This window comes from Delphinapterus leucas, chromosome 16, assembly GCF_059928025.1.
Source record: "Delphinapterus leucas isolate spDelLeu-1000000601 "Yukka" chromosome 16, BTC_Dleu_Yukka2, whole genome shotgun sequence".
Lineage (NCBI taxonomy): Eukaryota > Metazoa > Chordata > Mammalia > Artiodactyla > Monodontidae > Delphinapterus > Delphinapterus leucas.
Window position 1 is genome coordinate 60,920,442 of NC_143144.1, and position 14,148 is coordinate 60,934,589.

Genomic DNA, 14,148 nt, shown 5'->3' on the forward strand with positions numbered 1-14,148 from the left:
TTTGGGTTTGTTTTTGTGGGTTTTTTTCTTCTCTTGTGTTTTCTGCCTAGAGAAGTTCCTTTAGCATTTGTTGTAAAGCTGTTTTGGTGGTGCTGAATTCTCTTTGCTTTTGCAAAGATTTCTTTTGATTTCTTTTGATTTCTCCATCAAATCTGAATGAGATCCTTACTGGGTAGAGTAGTCTTTATTGTAGGTTTTTCCCTTTCATCACTTTAAATATACCCTGCCACTCCTTTCTGGCTTGCAGAGTTTCTGCTGAAAAATCAGCTGATAACCCTTTGTGGATCCCCTTGTATGTTATTTGTTGCTTTTCCCTTGCTGCTTTTAATATTTTTTCTTTGAATTTAATTTTTATTAGTTTGATTAATAGGTGTCTTGGCGTGTTTCTCTTTGGGTTTATTCTGTATGGGACTCTGTGCTTCCTGGACCTGGGTGGCTATTTCCTTTCCCATGTCAGGGAAGTTTTTGACCATGATCTCTTCAAATATTTTCTCAGGCCCTTTCTCTTTTTCTTCTTCTGGTACTCCTATAATTTGAATATTGGTGCATTTAATGTTGTCCCAGAAGTCTCTGAGACTGTCCTCATTTCTTTTCATTCTTTTTTCTTTATTCTGCTCCTCAGCAGTTATTTCCACCATTCCATCTTCCAGCTCACTTATTCATTTTTCTGCCTCAGATATTCTGCAATTGATTTTTTCTAGTGTATTTTTCATTTCAGTTATTGTGTTGCTCATCACTGTTTGTTTGTTCTTTAGTTCTTCTAGGTCCTTGTTAAACATTTTTTCTATTCTCTCGATCTGTGCCTCCATTCTGTTTCCAGGATTTGGGATCATCTTTACTATCATTATTCTGAATTCTTTTTCAGGTAGGTTGCCTATTTCCTCTTCAATTATTTGGTCTTGTAGGTTTTTACCTCGCTCCTTCGTCTGTAAGGTATTTTTTCATCATCTCATTTTTTTTGATGGCTGGGGCTGTGTTCCTGTCTTGCTGGTTGCTTGGCCTGAGGCATCCAGCACTGGAGTTTTCAGGCAGCTGGATGGAGGAGGGTCTTGGTGCCGAGATGAGGACCTCTGGGAGAGCTCACATCAATTAATATTCCCTGGGGCTTGAGGTTCTTTGTTAGTCCAGCGGATCGGTTTGGATCCGGCACTCCCACCGCAGGAGCTCAGGCCTGAACCCTGGCCCGGGAACCAAGAACCCACAAGCAGTGTGGAGCAGCAAAAAAAAAAAAAAAAAAAGGCAACAAAGAAAAAGGAGTAGAACAATAACAAAGAATAAAAAGTAAAATAAAAAATATATATATAATATAAAAAATAAAACAACAACAAAGCAAAACAGAACCACGACAGCAAAAAAAAAAAAAAAAAAGGCCAGAAAAAGCCTTGGCTGTGGGGGTGGGGGCTCAGGGCCAGGACCCTTGAGGCCGGAAGAGGCCTTGGTGGGGGGAGGGGGGCTTAGGCTCAGCACCCATGGGGCCAGAAAAGACCCAGAGCGGGGCTTAGTTTCAGGACCTGTGTGGCTGGAGGGGTTCCTGGAGGGTGAAGGTTCAGGTCCGGGACCCCAGCAGGCTGGCCAGGGCCTGAGCGGATGGGGGAGACACTGACTGCATTCCCCTCTGTTCCCCCAATCCCCCAAAGTTCTCTCCCCTTCCCTACTGATCCCCTCACCATGAGTGGGCCCCTCTGAGCATGGGAAACCCTCCCCTCCCCCAGCCGCCCCTCAGGGGCACTGGTCCCATCCCTCCTCCACTTTTCCTCTCCCCTCCTTCCCCACCACGTCCTACCCGGTCGCATGGGGATTCCTCCTGTCCCCTTAGGTGTCCGAGGTCCCCCACCAATGCCTGGTAGGTGCCCTGGTTGTAAGGAGACTCGAACTCCACATCCTCCTACTCTTTCATCTTCATCCCAATAGACCTTATTTATGGGGAGGACAAACGAGTGAGAATAAAGCTGTAGCTGTTTAAGAAGCAGGTGCTATTCACATAAGCTGGGAGGGGGATGTTTAGGATTTTGTGGGTTGCACAGTGACCTTGTCCCTGTGCTTAGACACAATTATGAAGTAGCTTTGTTTTGCCTCACTCTATCATGACTTCAGATTGACTTTGCCTAATGTTCAATAGCCTATGAGATTGTTTATGTCAAGCAGAATAACTTGGCCCAGTTGTGAGCCCCAGGCCGGCTTCTAACAATACTGAGATCTAGCTTTAAGTGTCAGACTAATTCCTGGATTTCAGGACCTCCTTTTTCTTTCTTAGGCTCAAACTAGTTCTTGGGCTCTTAATCAGAGAAGGTGATGATGTAGACAGGCTGGGGTCAGGGAGGCCTTTGAGAAGGAAGGCAGGTGCCACCCAGAAGACAGAAGCAATCCTAGCAGGACTGGTGAGCAGCTAGCAGAGCCAAAGCCAGGGCAGCTTCTCTAGCCACTACACCTAGTAGGCACTAGCCTCCCTGTGACCTGGGCTGCTGACATGGACAGCGGGGGTCACTGTGGGCTCTTGGCACAGCCATGGCTTCTGTGAATTCATTCATCCAGTCACAGTTACCACATGTGAAGCACAGAGAGTTCTTCAAAGATGACTCAGATGCAGGCCTGCTCTCAAAAGCTTTGAAATGTAGTTTAGACTCTGAAGAACCTGTGGAGAGTTTAGATTTATTTTTTCCCTTTCACTAGCAACATCCTCTCCCTCTGATAACTCCTTAACCAGATTTTTTTTTTTTCAAATTATAGGATGCAGGCTATTAGTGGGTCATGATGGGCATTTTAAAATAATGAAATACAGGGACTTCCCTGGTGGTCCAGTGGGTAAGAATGTGAGCTCCCAATGCACGGGGCCTGGGTTCAATCCCTGGTCGGGGAACTAGATCCTGCATGCATGCCGCAACTAAGACCTGGTGCAGCCTAAATAAATAAATAAATAAAATAAAATAAAATAAAATAAATAATGAAATACAATAGAAAAAATATCAGACACAATATGGTAAAGATACGTATGCTTTAAAATTTTTTGTTTCAAATATGTACAGAATTACAATACAACATGTATTTCTCCTTCCATGTCTCAGTCAAAAAAGTATGAAAGCCACTACTTTATATATTGACATTTCCTCTGGTGGTGTAGCTGCTTTAGTCTTCTCACTCACATCAATTGTTGTCAAATTCTAAGGAGCATAAGAATCACCAGCGGAGCTTGTAAAAGCTATAATTCTCAAGCCCTTTCTACCTCCAGATATATTCAGATTCAGAAGGCTGGGTTGGGCCCAAGATACTTCATTTTTAACAAGCTTCAGATTACAATATAAATGATCCATGGACCCCACTTTGAAAAGCCCTGCTTGACCTTCACTCCATGGCCAATTTCATTCAGAACAGTAGTTCAGTGATACCCTCTACCTTGAGCCTCTACTGACAGCCTGATATCTAGACAACTGGTTGTTGGATCTTCTGACCTGGAAGTTCCACTGGCACCTTGCATTCATAGGACCCAAAATGAACTCATCTCCATTCTCACCTCACTATTCAAATGTATTCCTCTCCCATTATTTCCCATCTTGGTGAGTGGATGCATTATCTACCCTTCCCTCACGGTCCAGGACTCTGTGCTTCCACTGCAGGGGCCACAGTTTTGATTCCTGGTTAGGGAATTAATATCTTGGAAGCTGTGTGGCATGGCCAAAAAAACCAAAACCAAAAACCAAAAAAAAAACTTCATTAAAAAAAATAAAGGAGATTGGTTGAAGATGGCAGAGTAGAAAGACGTGTGCTCACTCCCTCTTGCGAGAGCACCGGAATCACAACTAACTGCTGAACAATCATCAAAAGGAAGACACTGGAACTCACCAAGAAAGATACCCCACATCCAAAGACAAAGGAGAAACCGCAATGAGACGGTAGGAGGGGCGCAATCACAATAAAATCAAATCCCGTAACTGCTGGGTGGGTGACTCACGAACTGGAGAACACTTATACCATAGAAGTCCACCCACTAGTGAAGGTTCTGAGCCCCATGTCAGGCTTCCCAACCTGGGGGTCCGGCAATGGGAGGAGGAATTCCTAGAGAATCAGACTTTGAAGGCTAGCGGTATTTGATTGCATGACTTTGACAGGATTGGGGGAAACAGAGATTCCACTCTTGGAGGGCACACACAAAGTAGTGTGCACATCAGGACTCGGGAAGGAGCAGTGACCCCATAGGAGACTGAACCAGACCTACCTGCTAGTGTTGGAGGGTCTCCTGCAGAGGCAGGGGGTGGCTGTGACTCACCGTGGGGACAAGGACACTGGCAGCAGAAGTTCTGGGAAGTACTCCTTAGCGTGAGCCCTCCCAGAGTCTGCCATTAACCCAACCAAAGAGCCCAGGTAGGCTCCAGTGCTGGGTCACCTCAGGCCAAACAACCAACAGGGAGGGAACCCAGACCCACCCATCAGCAGACAAGTGGATTAAAGTTTTACTGAGCTCTGTCCACCAGAGCAATGCCCAGCTCTACCCACCACCAGTCCCTCCCATCAGGAAGCTTGCACAAGCCTCTTAGATAGCCTCATCCACCAGAGGGCAGACAGCAGAAGCAAGAAGAACAATTCTGCAGCCTGTGGAATGAAAACCACATTCACAGAAAGACAAACAAAATGAAAAGGCAGAGGACTATGTACCAGACGAAGGAACAAGATAAAACCCCAGAAAAACAACTAAATGAAGTGGAGATAGGCAACCTTCCAGAAAAAGAATTCAGAATAATGATAGTGAAGATGATCCAGGACCTCAGAAAAAGAATGGAGGCAAAGATTGAGAAGATGCAAGAAATGTTTAACGAAGACCTAGAAGAATTAAAGAGGAAACACCCAGAAGAATTACAGAACAAACAGAGATGAACAATACAATAACTGAAATGAAAAATACACTAGAAGGAATCAATAGCAGAATAACTGAGGCAGAAGAACGGATGAGTGACCTGGAAGACAGAATGGTGGAATTCACTGCCACGGAACAGAATAAAGAAAAAAGAATGAAAAGAAATGAAGACAGCCTAAGAGACCTTTGGGACAACATTAAACGCAACAACGTTCGCATTATAGAGGTCCCAGAAGGAGAAGAGAGAGAGAAAGGACCTGAGAAAATATTTGAAGAGATTATAGTCAAAAATGTCCCTAACATGGGAAAGGAAATAGCCACCCAAGTCCAGGAAGTGCAGAGAGTCCCAGGCAGGATAAACCCAAGAAGAGACATGCTGAGACACATAGTAATCAAATTGACAAAAATTAAAGACAAAGAAAAATTATGAAAGCAAGAAGGGAAAAACAACCAATAACATACAAGGGAACTCACATAAATTTAACAGCTGATTTCTCAGCAGAAACACGACAAACCAGGAGGAAGTGGCACAATATATTTAAAGCAATGAAAGGTAAGAACCTACAACCAAGATTACTTTACCCGGCAAGGGTCTCATTCAGATTCAATGGAGAAATCAAAAGCTTTACAGACAAGCAAAAACTAAGAGAATTCAGCACTACCAAACCAGCTCTACAACAAATGCTAAAGGAAGTTCTCTAAGTGGGAAACACAAGAGAAGAAACGGACCTACAAAAACAAATCCAAAACAATTAAGAAAATGGTAATAGGAACATACATATTGATAATTACCTTAAATATGAATGGATTAAATGCTCCAACCAAAAGACACAGGCTCGCTGAATGGATACAAAACCAAGACCCATATATATGCTGTCTACCAGAGACCCACTTCAGACTTAGGGACACGTACAGTGGAAGTGAGGGGATGGAAAAAGATATTCCATGCAAATGGAAATCAAAAGAAATCTGGAGTAGCAATACTTGTATCAGATAAAATAGACTTTAACATAAAGACTGTTACAAGAGACAAGGAAGGACACAAAATAATGATCAAGGGATCAATCCATGAAGAAGATATAACAATTCTAAATATATATGCACCCAACATAGGAACACCTCAATACATAAGGTAACTGCTAACAGCTATAAAAGAGGAAATCGACAGTAACACAGTAGTAGTGGGGAACTTTAACACCTCACTTACACCAATGGAAAGATCATCCAGAGAGAAAATTAATAAGGAAACACAAGCTTTAAAATCACACAATAGTCCAGGTAGATTTAATAGATACTTATAGGACATTTCATCCAAAAACAGCAGCTTACAGTTTCTTCTCAAGTGCACACAGAACATTCTCCTGGATAGATCACATCTTGGGTCACAAATCAAGCCTCGGTAAATTTAAGAAAATTGAAATTACATCAAGCATCTTTTCCGACCACAGCACTATGAGATTAGAAGTCAATTACAGGGGAAAAAACGTAAAAAGCACAAAAACATGGAGGCTAAACAATACGTTACTAAATAACCAAGAGATCACTGAAGAAATCAAAGAGGAAATCAAAAAATACCTAGAGACAAATTACAATGAAAACACGACAATCCAAAATGTATGGGATGCAGCAAAAGCACTTCTAAGAGGGAAGTTTATAGTTATACAAGCCTACCTCAAGAAACAAGAAAAATCTCAAATAAACAATCTAACCTTACATCTAAAGGAACTAGAGAACGAAGAACAAAAAAAACCCAAAGTTAGCAGAAGGAAAGAAATCATAAAGACCAGAGCAGAAATAAATGAAATAGAAACAAAGAAAACAATAACAAAGATCAATAAAACTAAAAGCTAGTTCTTTGAGAAGATAAACAAAATTGATAAACCATTAGCCAGACTCATCAAGAAAAAGAGGGAGAGGACTCAAATCAATAAAATTAGAAATGAAACAGAAGAAGTTGTAACAGACACCGAAGAAATACAAAGCATCCTAAGCGACTATGACAAGCAACTCTATGCCAATAAAATGGACAACCTGAAAGAAACTGACAAATTTGTAGAAGGTATAACCTTCCAAGACTGAACCAGGAAGAAATAGAAAATATGAACAGACCAATCACAAGTAACGAAATTGAAACTGTGATTTAAAATCTTCCAATAAACAAAAGTCCAGGACCAGATGGCTTCACAGGTGAATTCTATCAAATATTTAGAGAAGAGCTAACACCCATCCTTCTCAAACTCTTCCAAAACATTGCAGAGGAAGGAACAGTCCCAAACTCATTCTATGAGGCCGCCAGCATCACTCTGATACCAATACCAGACCAAGATACTATAAAAAAAGAAAATGACAGACCAATATCACTGAAGAATATAGATGCAAAAATCCTGAACAAAATACTGGCAAACAGAATCCAACAACACATTAAAAGGATCATACACCATGATCAAGAGGGACTTATCCCAGGGATGCACGGATTCTTCAATATATGCAAATCAATCAATGTGATACACCATATTAACAAATTGAAGAATAAAAACGATATGATCATCTCAATAGATGCAGAAAAAGCTTGTGACAAAATTCAACACCCACTTATGATAAAAACTCTCCAGAATGTGGGCATAGAGGGAACCTACCTCAACATAATAAAGGGCATATACGACAAATCCACAGCAAACATCATTCTCAATGGTGAAAAACTGAAAGCATTTCCTCTAAGATCAGGAACAATACAAGGATGTCCACTCTCGCCACTATTATTCAACATAGTTTTGGAAGTCCTAGCCATGGCAATCAGAGAAGAAAAAGAAATAAAAGGAATACAAATTGGAAAAGAAGAAGTAAAACTGTTGCTGTTTGCAGATGACATGATACTATACCTAGAGAATCTTAAAGAGGCCACCAGAAAACTACTAGAGCTAATCAATGAATTTGGTAAAGTTGCAGGATACAAAATTAATGCAAAGATATCTCTTGCATTCCTATACACTAATGATGAAAGATCTGAAAGAGAAATTAAGGAAACACTCCCATTTACTACTGCAGCAAAAAGAATAAAATACCTAGGAATAAAGCCACCTAGGGAGACAAAAGACCTATATGCAGAAAACTATAAGACAATGATGAAAGAAATTAAAGATGATACAAACAGATGGAGAGATATACCATGTTCTTGGATTGGAGGAATCAATATTGTGAAAATGACTATACTACCCAAAGCAATCTACAGATTCAATGCATTCCCTATCAAATTACCAATGGCATTTCTTACGGAACTGGAACAAAAAAATCTTAAAATTTGTATGGAGACACAAAAGACCCCAAATAGCCAAAGCAGTCTTGAGGGAAAAAACGGAGCTGGAGGAATCAGACTCCCTGGATTCAGACTACAAAGCTATAGTAATCAAGACAACATGGTACTGGCACAAAAACAGAAACATAGATCAATGGAACAAGATAGAAAGCCCAGAGATAAACCCACGCACCTATGCTCAACTAATCTATGACAAAGGAGGCAAGGATATACTATGGAGAAAAGACAGGCTCTTCAATAAGTGGTGCTGGGAAAACTGGACAGCTACATGTAAAAGAATGCAATTAGAACACTCCCTAACACCATCCACAAAAATAAACTCAGAATGGATTACAGACCTAAATGTAAGACCAGACACTATAAATCTCTTAGAGGAAAACATAGGAAGAACACTCTTTGACATAAATCACAGCAAGATCTTTTTTGATCCACCTCCTAGAGTAATGGAAATAGAAACAAAAATAAACAAATGGGACTTAATGAAACTTCAAAGCTTTTGCACAGCAAAGGAAACCATAAGCAAGACGAAAAGACAACCCTCAGAATGGGAGAAAATATTTGCAAACGAATCAATGGACGAAGGATTAATCTCCAAAATATATAAACAGCTCATGCAGCTCGATATTAAAAAAACAAACAACCCAATCCAAAAATGGGCAGAAGACCTAAATAGACGTTTCTCTAAAGAAGACATACAGATGGCCAAGAAGCACATGAAAAGCTGCTCAACATCACTAATTATTAGAGAAATGCAAATCAAAACTGCGGTGAGTTATCACCTCACACCTGTTAGAATGGGGATCATCAGAAAATCTACAAACAACAAATGCTGGAGAGGGTGTGGAGAAAAGGGAAGCCTCTTGCACTGTTGGTGGGAATGTAAATTTATACAGCCACTATGGAGAACATTATGTAGTTTCCTTAAAAAACTAAAAATAGCACTACCATATGACCTAGCAATCCCACTGCTGGACATATACCCTGAGAAAACCATAATTCAAAAACAGTCATGTACCACAATGTTCATTGAAGCTCTATTTACAATAGCCAGGACATGGAAGCAACCTAAGTGTCCATTGACAGATGAATGGGTAAAGAAGATGTGGCACATATATACAATGGAATATTACTCAACCATAAAAGGAAACGAAATTGAGTTATTTGTAGTGAGGTGGATGGACCTAGAGTCTGTCATACAGAGTGAATAAGTCAGAAAAAGAAAAACAAATACCATATGCTAACACATATATATGGCATCTAAAAAAAAAAAAAGGTTCTGAAGAACCTAGGGGCAGGACAGGAATAAAGATGCAGATGTAGAGAATGGACTTGAGGACACAGGAAGGGAGAAGGGTAAGCTGGGACGAAGTGAGAGAGTGGCATGGACATATATACACTACCAAATGTAAAATACATAGCTAGTGGGAAGGAGCCACATAGCACAGGGAGATCAGCTCAGTGCTTTGTGACCACCTAGAGGGATGGGATAGAGAGGGAGGGAGGGAGATGCAAGAGGGAGGAGATATGGGGATATATGTATATGTATAGCTGATTCACTTTGTTATAAAGCAGAAACTAACACACCATCGTAAAGCAATTATACTCCAATAAAGATGTTAAAGAAAAAAAAAAGACACATGCACCCCAAAGTTAATTGCAGCACTATTTACAATATCCAGGTCATAGAAGCAACCTAAATGCCCATCAACAGACGAATGGATAAAGACGAAGTGGTACATATATACAATGGAATATTACTCAGCCATAAAAAGGAATGAAATTGGGTCATTTGTAGAGACGTGGATGGATCTAGAGACTGTCATACAGAATGAAGTAAGTCAGAAAGAGAAAAACAAATATCATATATTAACGCATATATGTGGAACCTAGAAAAATGGTACAGATGAACCGGTTTGCAGGGCAGAAATAGAGACACAGATGTAGAGAACAAATGTATGGACACCAAGGGGGGAAAGTGGCGGGGGTGGTGGGGTGGTGGTGAGATGAATTGGGAGATTGGGGTTCACATATATACACTAATATGTCTAAAATAGATAAGTAGTAAGGACCTGCTCTATAAAAAAATAAATAAATTTTAAACGATAAAAAAAATAATAAAAATAAAGGAGAGAGAGGAGTCCAAGATGACCCCTAGATTTAAGCCTAGGTGTGCCACCTGTGCAGCCACACAGGGCCCCACACTTAGAAGCGCCCTGCATTTGGTTGAGGTTCTGCTGCTGCCAACTTGAACATTCTTAATAATTTTTGAACAAGGGGCTTGACATTTTTATTTTGCGCCGAGCCCTGCAAATTATGTAGCCAATCCTGCCTAGGAACCTAGAGCCCGGTGGTGATTTTAATGGAAATAAGTTAGCAAAATGAACAGGCAGGTCTGGGTAAAAGATGAGCTGGGTTTCTACACCTGAGTGTGAGCTGTCTGTAACTCAGGTCACCAAGTGGAGAAGTCCAATGGGCAGCTGCAAATGTGAGCAAGAATAGAGAAGACAGGTCAATATAGAAGATAAGTAATGTGGGGTCATCCAAGTAGAAATAACAGGTAAAGCCCTAAGAGGGAATTAGATAGCCAGGAAAGAGAGTATAGAGTGAGAGAGAAAGAGATGGGACAGGACTTTAAGAAACAACAGCATTGGGATTTCCCTGGTGGTCTAGTGGTTAAGACTCTGTGCTCCCAATGCAGGGGGCATGGGTTTGATCCCTGGTCAGGGACCTAGATCCTGCATACCGCCACTCAAAGATCCTGCATGCCACAACTAAAAGATCCCACATACCGCAAGGAAGAACCTGCATGCTGCAACTAAGACCCAGCACAGCCAAATAAATAAATAAATATTTTTTAAAAAAGAAAGAAACAACATCATTAAAGAAGTGAGAAGTATGAGAAGAAGCAGCAGTAAAGGCACAGCAGAAATCTGGAAGCCAAACCAAGTCAGTAAAAATACTGGGGAAAGGAGATGAATCTGACAGGGACATTCAGGACCTTAGAGTAGGGAAGGTAGAAGCAGAGAAGCCAATTAGTGACAGAACACATGGCAAAGACTGAAATCCAAGGAATTTCAATACATTCATTTTAGTTTTGAACATTTACTGATTAAAAAAATAATATAAAAATCACCCATTATTTCACTATTCAGACAAACTCTATTAGCATTTTGGTGCATTTCCTTCCAATACTGGTTCTCAACATAGTTTTCTTCCATATTTTTTCTCTACAAAAAGTTTACAAATATTCTTTCCATCTACATTTCTTCCAGCAATTTGAGACCATATTACACGTACATTCTATATCCTACATTTTTTTACTTAACATTATATCTGATCATTTCCTATATTAAAAGCATAATTCCCTGGGTGCATAGCATTAAAAAATGTTATGAGATCAATTTTAAAATATCATGGAAAAAAACCTTAAATGCTTCTAATTCTTTCCTATAATCTCACCCATCCCATCAAATGATTTCATATTTTAGTGTTTCTTTTTGACTTCAAACTTTACGGACATCATCACTTTTAGATAACTGAGGTGATAGGATAGATAGTTCTTTTTAAAAAATTTTTTCTTATTTAGCAGATACCAGCTTATTTGACATAGTGCATGATCCAAATCATCTGATACTCCACAGCCAATAAGATTTCCTGCTTCCCTATTACAAAACATTGGATACCTTGAAAACAGTTAATTCAAGGTGCTTGTTACTTTTCTCGTACGTCTGGAATTAAACAGGTTTCTCCGTGTAGCACACGTTTCACATTCACCAAAGGCTTTGGGGACGGGGGAAATGGGGCTTGTAACTGAACCACAGGCATTTAATGTTAAAGGATAAAGCACAGTAGAGTCACCCCGCAGACATTCCTGTGTGTTCAGATTGCTGAACTTGAGCATACCATCACTGACCCAAGTGGGATTCATCATAACAATGTAAAAGACCCTGATTTCCTTGACAAAAAGAAATGCAGTATGAATATAAAGACTCATCACCACCACCACCCCCATCCTTTTCTGAAAATAATACATAAGAGAACAGTTATTGTACATGGTTAGTATCACCCAAGGTTCACACATGGAAAAAAATAGGTAAAAAATCCTCAGTCATAAATTCTCACTATGAAATCACAACAGAATCGGATATATTCAGAGAATCTGTGAGCGGGAGAGAGCCTCAGAAATCGTGTTATGTATCCCTTCACTGGACAGATGAGGTCACTGAGGCCCAGGAGGGTCAAGTGTGGGACTCTGGGGTCTAACCGCAGGGGGAGAAGGCAGGCCTCCTGAAGCCTAGCTCAGGGTGCCCTCCACTTCCTTCCTCTTTTAAAGACTCTCAAAGGTAACGTGAAATACACCACACGATAAACCACACATGCTGATGCGAGTCAGCGATTTGGTCTGGCAATGGCGTTCCTTTGGCCATCGGGCAGGCATGTAACCCACCTCGGGGCGGGAATACTTCACACGAGATTGTTCAGCGTTCTGATGGAAGCCGTGTGCAGGTTACGTACGACTTCTCGGATTCGGGAAGGCTCTTCTTGGCTCTTAGCCGGTGGTGGGCAGGCGGTCGGCTGCTCAGCGGAATCTCGGATTCGAAGCGGAGCTGTCGGGTGTGTTCTGGCTTCGAGCAGCACAGCGACACCTATAGGCAGTAGGATTTATGGCGCACGTAGGATCCACCTTTCTTCAACCGGTCTTTCCCAGAAGGGGAAAGCCTTTTGGGTTAATCGTTTCTTCAACAGAATGGTGAACGGTCCACCAGTCTGAAGTCCACTCTCAGGCGTCCCTACTATATTGCATAAGCCATAACCATTGGGAGGAAAGGCGTCAACAGGCGCAGTTCCTCGGAAAGCCGTCCGCTCTGGTGTTGGTCACAGGAAACTCACCCTGCCAAAAGTTGGTATAATGTTGGCTTTTCGGCTGCAGTTTGTTGCCTCAGGGGAAAAGTCTATTTTACAGGCCTCGTCGACAGCTGTATTCTCACTCAGCTTCCATGGGCAACCGCTTCCCCATCCACGTGCAGTAGGAGACGTGATGATCTGGCCCGTGTAGAACAGTAGAGTTGGGCCCTTCTGGGTGTCTCCAGTTAGTGCCTTTAACAGGTAACCACTAGGGAGCAGCTGCAACTGCCTGTTGGATATTAGACTTCACTTGCTCACTCAACATTTCTTCAAAGACAAAGGAGTCACCGAACTTCTCAGCCTCTGTCAGCTAGCCAGCTGAGTTCACAAATTCTCAAATTCAGCATTACTGACTTCATAGGCATCCATGTAAAAGACATCAATAGCAACTCTCCTCGCAAGTGCTTCCCCATCCTACTTTATCTGAGGATCATTGGTGCCCACTGTAAATACTCCGGCAGGGATGGGGATCACCTTGGAGCGTAGGAACGGCGGCTCTCTGGGGACCGAGCCCCGGACATTGGCCTCCCGGTGCGCTGCCGCCGAGCTGCCATGGGCCCCGGGCCGCTGGGGAGTGCCAGAACCCCAGGAGCCTGCGAGGGAAGCCGCGCCCGAAGCCTTTCCCCGGCTTCTTCGCCCCCCTCCCCCACGCGCTGCCCGGCCCAAGAGCAGCGGCAGAAGGACGAGCTAGATACAGTTTTAAATATTGTTTTTCTTTCACGTTATTTTACAAACATGGTTTCACGTTTCTCCATGTTCTGGTAGCTGCAAGCTGTTTTGTAATCTTAGTATGTAGTATAGTATTTAATAATTTAAGCACTCATTAGTGGATTGTTTGCAGCCCTTTTAAGTCCCAATGACGTTAAGTATTTTAGTACACATAGATATTTTTTTCTTTTGTTCTATTTCACTGGGTTTTAAATTCGTAGATGAGAGACTGGGTCAAAGCAAACTAGCTGGCTCTTGCTAAGTGTGACCTAAGTGTGCCTCTCGAAGGATTATGGCAGTTTACCTAGCCAGGTGTGAATGTATCTGTTGTTACCCAAAGCTTGGACCAGCGCTGGGTATTTAATTTTTACTCTGT

At 41.6% G+C, this 14,148-nt stretch overlaps 1 pseudogene; it reads right to left on the minus strand.

Moving 5' to 3' along the window:
• Positions 1-12,342: 12,342 nt before the first annotated feature.
• On the minus strand, positions 12,343-13,819 carry LOC111172660 (formylglycine-generating enzyme pseudogene; annotated as a pseudogene).
• Positions 13,820-14,148: the final 329 nt, after the last annotated feature.